Here is a 12,200-nt window from a genome sequence, read left to right as displayed (position 1 = left end):
AATATGAATAATTATGAATAATGCCAACAGAAAACATCCTGTTACCAGACAAGCTGATTAGCAGCTGTAGTAAAAGTAGAGGTCTTGTCTGTATGAAGTGTTGAGAAACAAGCAAATATCCTACCTCACTTTTTACCAGCCTACTTCAAGGTTTACTTGTGCTAATACTTAACAGCATATGCACATCATGCAATTTCTTCTGGTTTAATTAGAGATCTGTGAGGAGTGAATTCTCTGGAGACAAAATCTCCTGCTTATCCTATCCACTAATTATCTGTTTTTTCTTTGAACATATATTTTATATTAGAATCTACTGTTCTTGAGTAGGAAAGTTATTCTGACCTTTGATGTGACATAATGCATAGTGAATGAATATAGAGAATGTGATGAAATGTAGTTAGATTGGTCTTTGGAGTGCTCAGGTATAAAACATAAATAAAAAGAAGTATATGAGGAATTCTTAAGAGATTTCTACCTCTTGTTTTTAAAGCACTAATAACAATTTAATTGCAAACCACTAGATGTTGTTATTCACAATCCAGTGAGGTTTGTTCTTCTAGCTAGTTTGGTTCATTTTTGTTGATGAATTATGTGTAAATTGTTTTACAGTATAATGGCATGTTATTGTGCCTCTCTATTTAAGCATTGTGAATGAGAAATATTATAGGTGCCAATAAATAATCATGAAGTGCAATAAGAATGGTCAACATTAGAAAGAAGACAATTTTCATTTACCATGCTACTGGATGAATCAGGTTTGACTTTTGCTGTAAGAAATATAACTACAGGGTCCTTTGCTGCAGTATGACAGACTGTGATATTGTGTTATACATTCTCCTTTTGAGGAAGTCAAAACAAGAAGGTAGAACAACTTGTGGCCAGCCACCACTTTGTTGGTTAGAGCCAAACTAAACAACCTGCTGTTCAGCGTTGGCTTCAAAAGCTGTGTTTGTTTTGCCCTCAGCCTCATGCTGCTCAGCTGTGCACAGCATCAAGGAAGGTGGGAGGAAGAAGGACCCCTTGGGCCTGGTGGCTGGAGCAGCTCCTGGAGCTGCTAATTTGATGCCCCCTCAGGCAGAGGAGAGCATGGTCCCTCTCCAATCTCCTAGGGGAGTGCCTCTAACCGCTAAGCTATTACATGTGGTTCCTCCTTTGGATTTATTTTTGAAATAAAGCAATGAGGTCTGCTCAAAGAGCAATTGCTAAGGAGAGGATTTCAGGCTTAGAGTCCCAGGTGGAAGGGGGTGTCTGTCTTTTCAAATCCCTGACCTGGGAACTGAAATTCCATGGGAGAGAATGTATTGTAGACACGATTGGCATTTCCTATTAGCTAGACATAGGATATTCTCAGCTTCTTAGGTACCTTTTCTTAGGTACCATATGAAGCTTTGGGGGGCATTTTTTGTAGGTGCCTAACTTTTTACCTAAATGACACTGACAGATTAGGCATCTGTGTCAGGTTTTGGGACTCCACTTGAGGGGTTAGAGGTGCCTGGCACTAGCAATAGCACGAATAGTAACAACAGCTTCTAGCTCTGGGTCATGCTCTTTTTCTTCACCTAGATTTGTTAATTATCTTGGATTTGATAAAATAAAATATGACTCTTTGCAAAGGGCTCAGGGAGAGGACATTAAGATACAGGGAAATTTTATCTTTATTATTGGATGGTGTCAGCTTGTTATTACTCTGAGAACTGAACTGTTTTTACATGGCAGCCACTGACTTCATAAATTTCTAACCTCTCCTTAATACACAGCACTTACAGAACTAGGCAGAGGATCAAAACTGTAATTTCATGTGTAAGAAATCTACAGCCAGTGGCCTTGCATAAGTTTTATGTCAGTGTAACTTCCTGGACTTCCAAGGAGTTGCTTCTGATATATACTAATCAGATGAGATCAAAATCAGACCTATAATACAGTAAGCAATTCAGTTTGCTGCCCTCACTTCTTTGTACAACATTCTTTATTATAAAGTTAATGTATTTATGAGGAAGGAATAAATAAAATTCTGTACGAGTACTTGAGAAAGAATATTTTCCTTTAGACGAAGTATATATGAAATAAAGCAGGCATGGTGACTTGACTAAATACCACAATAAAGTAGAAACATTAACACCAGTATTGCAGTGGATTTTGATTCCCCACTCTTTCCATATAAATGACCTTGGACTTGGAAGTTAGAATTGCTCCTGGAGGTATTCTACTAGCCATCACCAACCAGACTGAATTCTCAGGAATTCTGTTTTGCATCATTGGCATATAGGGAAATCATAGCTTCCCGATGAACAGGGACAACTAATGACATTTTTACAGACAAGGCCAGTCAGTCTGATAAAACATAGATATCTAAATTCAAAAGAGGGAGTCAGAGAGTCTGCTTTCCATCACTGCCTAACTCTGATGGCCAGAATGAAAACAGATAAGTGGGACAGCAAATCTTTAGCTTATTGATTGAGGACACTGGCATGGTGTGTGCTAGATCTGGATTTTTATCTATGTTTACTGGACTGTTTATGCCTTGATACCTTCAATGGTTTGAGTAAATAACAAACAGACAAGTGAGACCTGACCCTGAAATCAGGCCCTCTACTTCTGCTCAGATAGGCATTGTCAGAGACCATTGAGGAACACCACTGCCCTACAAACTGGGATGCTCATCCAGCCCTGTGGTTACTGAGTGTCTGCCTGTTCCCAGTGGGGCAGCATGGATGCTGCAGGGAGTCCCATTGCCTTTGGGACTCTCCTAGAGTCTTGCTTCTGGAGGTGAAGATGCATATTGGAACACACACGCACACACACACATACCAAAGACTGCTGAAGGAACTGAACCGCTATTTTAGTGCCTTACAAGCAGAACCGTTATGTAAACAATGTGCTGTGCTGTGATAAGGTGCAGATTTCTTAGTAATTTTTTACTAACCAGAATGACAATTCTGAGGGCTCCTGTAACATGACAAGGCCTGGTCTTGTCAGCAAGGTCAGATTGCTTCAAGCTACATGAAGGTATCTTTGTATCCATCTGAAGTTTTTAACAGACATACTCTGATGTGGAATCCCCACAGACTCTGGTTAATTCACTTCCAAATAACAGAAAAAGGGAAACTTGGATGACTATTTTTGTAATAACATTTCTGATTTAAAAACAAATCAACAACAACAACAAAAAGCAACAGACTACAGACCTCCTTTTGTGGTGCTGACCTAGCTGCTCTAACGAAAAGTAATTTGGAAGATAAGCTATTTTATTTTTTTTATTTTTTATTTTTTTTTTTCCACTGAGGAACTTTCAGAATCAGAAAAATGTATGTAAGAAAGCCATAAAAGATAAAAAATGCTGACTCTTTGATAGCCTTGATTAGAAATTCTGTAATTGGGTATCATGTCAGTTATCATGTTATTGGCAGCCGTCATTGGGAATACATCTAAATCTCCTTTCTTTCTTTCTCAAACACTGCCATTCATTTGGGTGCCTATTCATGCACAATGTGATAGCCCTGGGGTGCAATTAATATTAGCATCTACAGAACTTAGTATGACAAAAAACATTGGCAGAGTCATCTATGGAGCTGAAATTTGTATGGATTTGTATGGTATCACACACACAGAAGGAAAAAAAAAAAAAAAAGGAATTAGCCAAGGACACAAATACATTAATTAACTTATTAATATTTTACTAATGAAGAAAATTATGTTTTCCAAAAATGCATTCTACTATTTTGTCACTGTCCCAGCTGTTTCAAATCTTTTGGAGAAATGCCTAGCAGGAAAGGTGTTCAGTTCTGGGGAAGCATGGAAAATAGATAATTCTCAGAGAAAGCTACATTTAATGAAAATTGGCCATTATGTTCAAATTACTGCTTAACATAGGAACTTAATTTATATGTTTGCTAAGCAGATGTGGAAGAGATATTATATAACTGAAGTTAATAGATGAAGTAACAAATGACAATTTTCTCTAGGAAAATAAATAAAACCTATCTGCTAAAATTTCAAGTTTTACACTAACAACTTAAAAATTATTTTACTTTCTTATCTTTCTTTTGGTTACCAGTGGCAGTAAAAATAGTCTTGGATCACTCAGTTCAGTGGTTCTTACCAAAGTAATAAAATTATGAATAGAAAACTGGTGCAAGACTGAATTCTTTCTCTGCTAATGGAGAGAGTAGCACCAACACAGTTGCTTTTGTGGATGGTACTTCCTGACTCAGAAGCTCCAGGATCCTCACTGTTATCCTGTAAAAAAAAAAAAAACAGTTTGGTTCCACAATGCCATTCTAGGTATAAATTCTACCATTCTGATGATTTTCAAAGTTTTTTTTCCAGTGTGTCTCTTTTAGGCAAAGCAGTAGCTGAGGAAAAAATAGAGAGGAGAACTGCAATCTAAAACTTCTTGTATTATATCTCCTGACCCTTTCTCCAAGAGAGCAGGAAAATGTGAAGAGTCTTCCCACATCATTGTCAAGGAGAGAGATGTTTTCCCCCACCATCTGGTTGTGGACACTAAAGAAGTGAAGTCTGTTAGAATTGGTCCTATTTTTCCAGATGCTACCATTATTTTTGAGGAAGTTCTATTCGTATTACCAAATTACAGAATAGCTGAAGTTGGAAGGGACATCTAGAGATCTAGTCCGACCCTGCTGCTCAAGCAGGATCACCTAGAGCACGTTAAACAAGATTATGACCAGCCAGGTTTTGAATATCTCCAGAGAAGTAGACTACAAAACTTCTCTGGGCAACCTGTACCAGTACTCTGTCATGCTCATAGTAAAGAAGTTTTTCCTCATATGGAGATGGAACATCCTGTGCTTTATTTTGTGCCCATTGCCTCTTGTCCTTGTCACTGGGCACCACCAAAAAGAGTCTGGTCCCATCCTCTTGAAACCCTCCCTTAAGGTATTTTTATATATTGATAAGATCCCCTCTAAGTCTTTCCTTCTCCAAGCTAAACAGATCCAGCTCGCTCAGCCTTTCCTCATAAAGAGATGCTCCAGTCTCCTAATTATCTTCATAACCCTCTGCTGGACTCTCTCCAGGAGTTCCATACCTCTGCTGTACTGGACACAATACTCGAGGGTTGAGTAGAGGATCAATTTCCTCAACCTGCTGGCAACACTCTTCTAAATGCACTCCAGGATACCATTGGCCTTCTTTGCCACAAGGGCACATTGTGGCAACTCCTATGAACTTCTCCTTTCCTTTCTAAAGAAAAACAAGGCCAGACAGAGACATGTTTCTTACAGACAGACATGGTAGAACTAGCCATCTTGCTCTATTTGATTATTTAGTAACATGGTCTAAACTTTTGGACAGACCTGTGCAGTGCCAGGAGTTGGACTTGATGATCCTTATGGGTCACTTCCAACTCGGGATATTCTATGATTCTATGATTTTATTTAACAAAACAATTATTTGCAAGGGCATTGGGAAGGTCTTCAAAACTGGGAAGAAAACAACTCAAGCTGTGTATTGAACTAGTGCACAGAGTTTTAAAAATTGTAACATACCAGTTATAATATTTTAAAATTAATTACGATTCAGTGATGTTCTAAAGGGCTACGAACCAATGATATCATCCAATATAGTGATAATTCTAACTATTTTGCTATTTTGTAGTTCTTTTTACCCTAAAAAAAAAAAAAAAAAAAAAAAAAAAAAAAAAAAAAGGGAAGAAGAATCAATTATTGCATGGTTAGCGCTACTAAAACTGTAAGGGCCAGATGGAGCTCTTCACTTGAGTAAAGTCTGAAATACAAAGACTTAAGTAAATGATACAGGAAAAGCTTGCTAATTTTCATTCTGCTAATCTGCCCAATGCATAATTAACACACAAAAAGACATTCTCTTCTCAGCTCCTCAACAAGGATTTCACGTTTCACTGTTATATTATAGTTCTGAATCACTAAGTGCTTGTTAGTTCTAAAAGTTATAATATAGAACATTTAATATGGGATAGCATTATAATTATTATATGGTATTATACATTATATTATTGTATTACTATATAATATATATATATATTATATAATATATATTATATTATATTATAGCAGTATATATTGTCATAAGTTGTATGCATATATTGTTATATATAATAATACTACAGACTGTAAATATCTGTGGTTTTTGTTTGTTCATTTGTTTGTCTGTTTTTCATAAAAATGTGATTTCTTCTTCATCTACATTACTACTTCCCTGCCATTAAATGCAGGCATGATCAGAAACTCAGAAATTTAATCTCCTACATTGTGAACCTCTCTCCAGCTTTTATTCAGGAAAATGTGAGACCATATAAATGAATGAGGTTAATGAAGACCATTCTCTCATGTAGTCTTTTTCTTTCCTTTATATTCTGAGATATGGGAGGCCACTTAGGAACTGTGTTTCCTAATGGCATAAGCAGACAAGGTAGGACTAGTTTTTCTTTGCTCCAATTACTTATTGTTGGTAACTGTATTGTAAGCTACTAACAAGGATATTGGAGAGATTTTTAAAAGATGAGAACAACTTAAATTATCTACTGAACTCTCATAGAAAGATTTAAAATTCACATCATTAAAATTCAGTGATCTTCTGAAAATATAAGGGCGTTTTACCTATGTAAAATTTAATTGTCATGCTGGTATGAGACCTGAATATTATTGGCTTTAATCCAGAACAGACTTCTTCTAAACCCCAAATATTTTTATAATCTTCATTAACAGAGCTGCCTCCAAGGAACAGGTCTGTATTCACAGAGCTCAGATTTTTGTGGCTCAGATGTTGGACATACACTTGAGATCTTCCTCTGCATTTATCTGTTTTCAGCTGAGGTACAGAAAACAACCAACCAAACAAACAAACAAATAACACTTAGATCACTTCAAGAATAGTTAACCCTGAAATATAACTTTAGTTCTTCCACATCACTTGTTCACTGATTCATTATAATCAGTCTCTCATATTCCCAAGAACAACTAGAAAGGTAGTGAATAAAATTTGGAATTATTTTTCATGACTGTGTCATAAAGCTGGTTTTAAAATGTCATGACATGATTATACACATGAGCTAGAAAAATAGATTTTTTGTATACCATCCAGGAAAATATATATATATATATATATATATATATACATATATATATATATATATATCTTCTATAGCTCTGCTTAAAACTGATGACAGCAGGAATATTTATTTACTTCATTTGGGCCTAACTGTCTACTTTTCCAATAGGAGTGGCATTGTGAAACCCTAACCAAATATTCAATGACATAAAGAAGACATTTGATGAATTACAGTGCGTCTTGTTCATATTTTCAAATGCATAAGACCAAAGAACATCAATAAGTCTGAGTGGTCATCATCTCTCTAGAGAAGCAACTACTGTTGACTTTCTGTTAGTATATGCTCTCTAATAGAGAAACCATCGACTGACAATGACAATCTTACTTGCTGTCCACATTTTGTAGTGAAAGATAAGACAATCCAATCAGTCCAAATGCCCTGAGTCTCCATACTGCTTGGAAAGTGTTTTGACAGCTTGGTAGAAGATACTATAAAGAGTCCACAGGGTGCCTACTATTCTGTAACTTTCCACATGTGATTAGTGATTAGAAAAGGGAGCTTGAAAAAGTCTGTTTTTTTTTTTTTGTTTTTTTTTGTTTTTTTTTTTTTTGTTTTGTTTTGTTTTTTGTTTTTTTTTTTGTTTTTTTCAGCTAGGTGCTTTTTTTTCTTTTTTTCTTTTTTTTTTCTTTTTACTGAGTCAAAATTAGCCTCCATTGGTTCCAGAATGGGAAAGCCTCTTTAAATTCTCTGTTACAGATTTCGTGCCAAATACTGTGGTGCTCTTAGGGCTCTATTCAGCTGAAATTATACACTGGCTTCTGTGGATCTGGCTTTTGTACCTAGATGAACCATTCAGCCAGGAAACCAGATAGGACAAAAATGCATCTTTGTTGAAACAAGATGGTGTCTCCCTGGCTCGGCTACATGCATGTATGCACATGTATTTTTCCTTATATTAGTGATTCAGTAATCACAGCATTGTGGAAGAAATGGTATTCCCAGGTAGCTATAGCATGGCTTAATTAAAAAAAAATAAAAAAAAATAAAAAATCTTATCTTTTAGATTAATGGTGATGTATTCCTTTAACCATTGGCACAGAAGCTCTGCACAAACACTCTTATTTCCCACGTACTTGGATGAGATGCTGACCTATTGTACGCAAACGTGATGCACATACCAATTCTCAACATGCCAACACTCATGCCCATCTGCTAGGATGGCACTATGCCCACAGCCAAGGTGGGGCACTATTCTCAAGAGACCTAGGTGCCAATTGCCTATAGATTTAAAAGGATAGTTTAGAGAATAAAAAAGTGTATTTCTTTCTTTGTGTGTGTCCTTTCTGATGCCACAAACTAGTTCAAACACTCTCTGCACCAGGAAATTTTTTTTAATTCTGCATTAAACTTGGAATGAACAGGAATATGGTCACTGAAATAATTCACAGAGAAAATTCCAGAGATAATATATATATATATATATATTTTTTTTTTCCTAGGCAGAGTCAGCAACCTTAAGGTAGAAATTCTCCGAGTTCCCCTACTTTTAAAAATAAAAATTAGGAAACTGTTGAGGGCATAAAAGCCAAGAATCAAGTATCTTGAAGGAGGAAAAATACCCGCACCCACTGCTGGGACATGTAGATTCATACAGCTGTCTCTCCTTTCTCAGCTCTCCTTGCTTTATTTTGGAAAATGTAGTTTCTTTCAAATCAAAGTGGTTGCACACAAAGCTCAATCTGCAATCAGTCTGATTTGCAAAAAGACTGTGTGTACCAAAACAAATACCCATGTTCCTCTCTGGGAAGAATAAATGAACTGGGATGGGGGAAGACGGGAATATCATTCTCAGATCATTTTATCTTGTTTCACCTTTTTCTTTTGTCTTAGATGGCTTTAAGGATAGGAAATTTCAGTTTACTAAAGTCTTTTGTACATCTAGAAAAAAGTCTTCTGAACCTTTCTAGAAGCAAACAAATAGAACACTCTGATATTAAGTATCTGGGTATTGATAAACTTACATCAGAAACATCCATCTGCGGGAAAAATGAGAGATGGTAGTGGGAAATCACCGAGGTTATAGTACTGGTAGCACAAGTTAGGGGCCCCTGCAGAAGAAAGACTAGTAAGAAGTCAGCACTTATAAAAGTGAAGGGAGGCAAATATAGGTGAATCTTGTTGTTGAGTTGGAACTATGTAACAATCTAGATCACTATGCCACCATCTAGATCTCTGCTTTATCTGGCTCAGTATTATTTTATTTAACTCCTCAGAGTGAGCCAGGTGTGTTTGACTGCCCATTCACTGCTGTGGGAAGAGTGACATCACATGGAGTATCAGCTGATTTAGAAAGGGTGTCCACTGCTTTGCAGGAGCAAGTCTACCAGGGTCTGTGTACGTAAAGTCATTCACTGCTTGGTAACACATGGGTAGTATTACTACTGAAATCTGAAGGAGTTAGGCACTTTCCCAGTATCACACAGTTGACTTAAGTTATTCTTTTAAAACCCATTTTTCAAGGAGGAATCCCTTATCTCAAGACAGAATAGTATTTCACGTGACATGAATATGACTCACACATCTACGTTAACAGGGGAAAAAAAAATAATCAGTAATTAATCTTAATTTGGCCTAGAAAGTTTCAGAAACAAGTCTAAATTTCTTTTAACACTCCACTAATTATGTTGCACACTTCTCATTTTCCAGTTTTGGAAATATTACTAGCTATCTTTCTGGAGTGGTTACTGTGACCGGACATTAACACATGTTATTGAGCTCAATATGGGGTTAACTGGATGAAATGTAATGGCCTGTGATTTACAGAGGTCAGACTAATGCTCCCTTATGGCCATCAAACTTTATGAATCTGATTTCCTCTGGAAGGTTATAGTCTCATCAGAACATTATTTATAAAATAAACTAACTGGAATCAGAAACAAGTTTGAAAAAAAAATGTTTACTTCTCATTTGTTTCTGCTGCACATCTTGGTAATAGTACAATCAGGATATAGAAAATAATCTGCACATTAGGCATGTACACTTAGCTAATTTAACAAATAGCCTTGAGGTTATATTTGTTAGGTCTGGCTTATATATAATGAATGGGTTTATTTTCCTCTCTTTCCTCCTCTTTGTTTTCCTGCAAAGCAAAGACTGTGCAAGTGGCCTATACCCCCAATCAATGGTGTCTGCACAATTAACTACTAGAAAAGAGCCAAGCCCACTAGGTAGCTGACAGCTGCTTGAATTTAGGCTGACACCTTTAAACAGGAATAGAGATAGCAAATGTAGTTGATGCTGGGATGTCTCCATGGGGAATACGGTAGATTAGCTATCTCAGGATGTAACTTCTGTTGCATAAATACAAACTACTGAGCGTTTTATGGGCCTGATCCTTTGAAGCACCAGGCTGTCAGTATCTCCAGATCCCCTGAATGTGAGGTCAAAATGAAGATAACTGTGTTATCAGAAGCTTTTCCTTACATTTTCTGCTCTTGTGAATCACCAAGTTAATAGGAGAAAAGTCATTCAGATGCTTAATTATGTAGAGAAAGGAAGAAAAACAGACAATGGGCAAAAGAGCCTATAAATTGATCCACTATGTAACCACAGTGAAGTAAAACTGCAGGACTGAATTGAAGAGTAATAGTATGTGACTGGATGAACTCCAGAAGGAATGCAAATGTTAGCATGAAATATTTTAACCTTCGACGGATTCTCCTTCCTTCCTTTCTTCGTTTCCTATCCTTCTCTCCAATTCACACTTTATCGAGAAAAGAACTCTAGAGTTGAAGACATTCTGAATAAAGGAAGATAGGATGCCAGTTGCATCTTTTCATGCCACAGGTCTTTCCAGCATCTATTGAGAGAAGCAGTGACAGATATTAAAAGCACTACACCTTAAAAGACCAGCCCAATTCACTCTCTTGTCACTTTAAACTATCTTACTCAAATTCACATTAATATTCTTAAGAAGTAGCTAATATTTCCTAGGTTGTTATAATATGTACAATATATGCAATGCTGAGATAGGACCTGGAATATGATTATTTATCTTAAAACTTTGTGTAACTGATCCTACTAAGGCTGGCACATCTGATATTAAGTATTGAACTGATACATGAGAAGCAGCCTTTGCACTCAGAGTTTTATGTTCTAAGGAAACAAGATATTTAGAATCAGAGAGGAAAAGAAATATCAGCATCCCTATTTGAGAGAATGGAAGGCAAGGCACTGAGATTTTGAGCAGTCAGTGCACAGCCATGCAGGAATAGGTAGCAGATGTAGGATTTAATCTAGATCTCCTGACTTTCCATCCAATTCAGCTCTATAATTACTCATTTCATCAGAAAAATATGCCAGCAGCAAATTCCTGTATTAGCTCTGGTAATAGGTTGAGAATGTAGGTCTTTATACAAGGAGGTTTGTAGTCACTGCTAGCATGCAACATGATTTCAGCAGAGCTGTAATCTGTTTTTTCTTCAAAATTCCTTAAAATAGCAGAAATTACTGACTGATGATAAATTCTCATGGCCTCCAGGTTCAAAGGCTGAATACATAACTCCCTGAACCCTTACTTGCAGCAAGGGTTGCTAGGGTTTCGTCTTTTTTTTCTCTTCCTAAGTGTGCATGACAGAATAAAACTGAATAAATCTGGTCAAGAACAAAACCAAAATATATGTTATAGGTGTTCATGCTCTATTCATGGTACAGAGATATAGCTATTCATGGCCATAATTAACTTCGTTAGTCCTCATAATTTTTTGTACGAAATAGTCCTTAACTGATAATTTGTTGTATGTGCCCAAAACCAGGGCAGACTTAGAGGTTTTAATCAATATTGAAAAAAATAATAATCTCCAAATCAGAACAACTGTTCCAAATACTTTTTTCTTTATTTAACCAACATGCATCCATTTTTCCATGCAGTTTACTGTTCTAAAAGCAGTAATACCCATATTTAAACGCAGTAGTCTTAACTCCATAGCAATGGAAGTGCTATATAAAATCACATCTCACTTTTGGTTTGTAAGTGAAAACTTAGAAAAAAATAAATGTTGTTTTGTTGAGTGATAGGAATGAAGCATTTATACACTTATACACTTATTATGTATGTGGTTGGATGACTTATTTACTTATTTACTGGGTCCTA

Source organism: Aythya ferina, assembly GCF_964211825.1.
Source record: "Aythya ferina genome assembly, chromosome: 2".
In the NCBI taxonomy this organism is placed as follows: Eukaryota; Metazoa; Chordata; class Aves; order Anseriformes; family Anatidae; genus Aythya; species Aythya ferina.
This window is presented reverse-complemented; position numbering follows the sequence as displayed.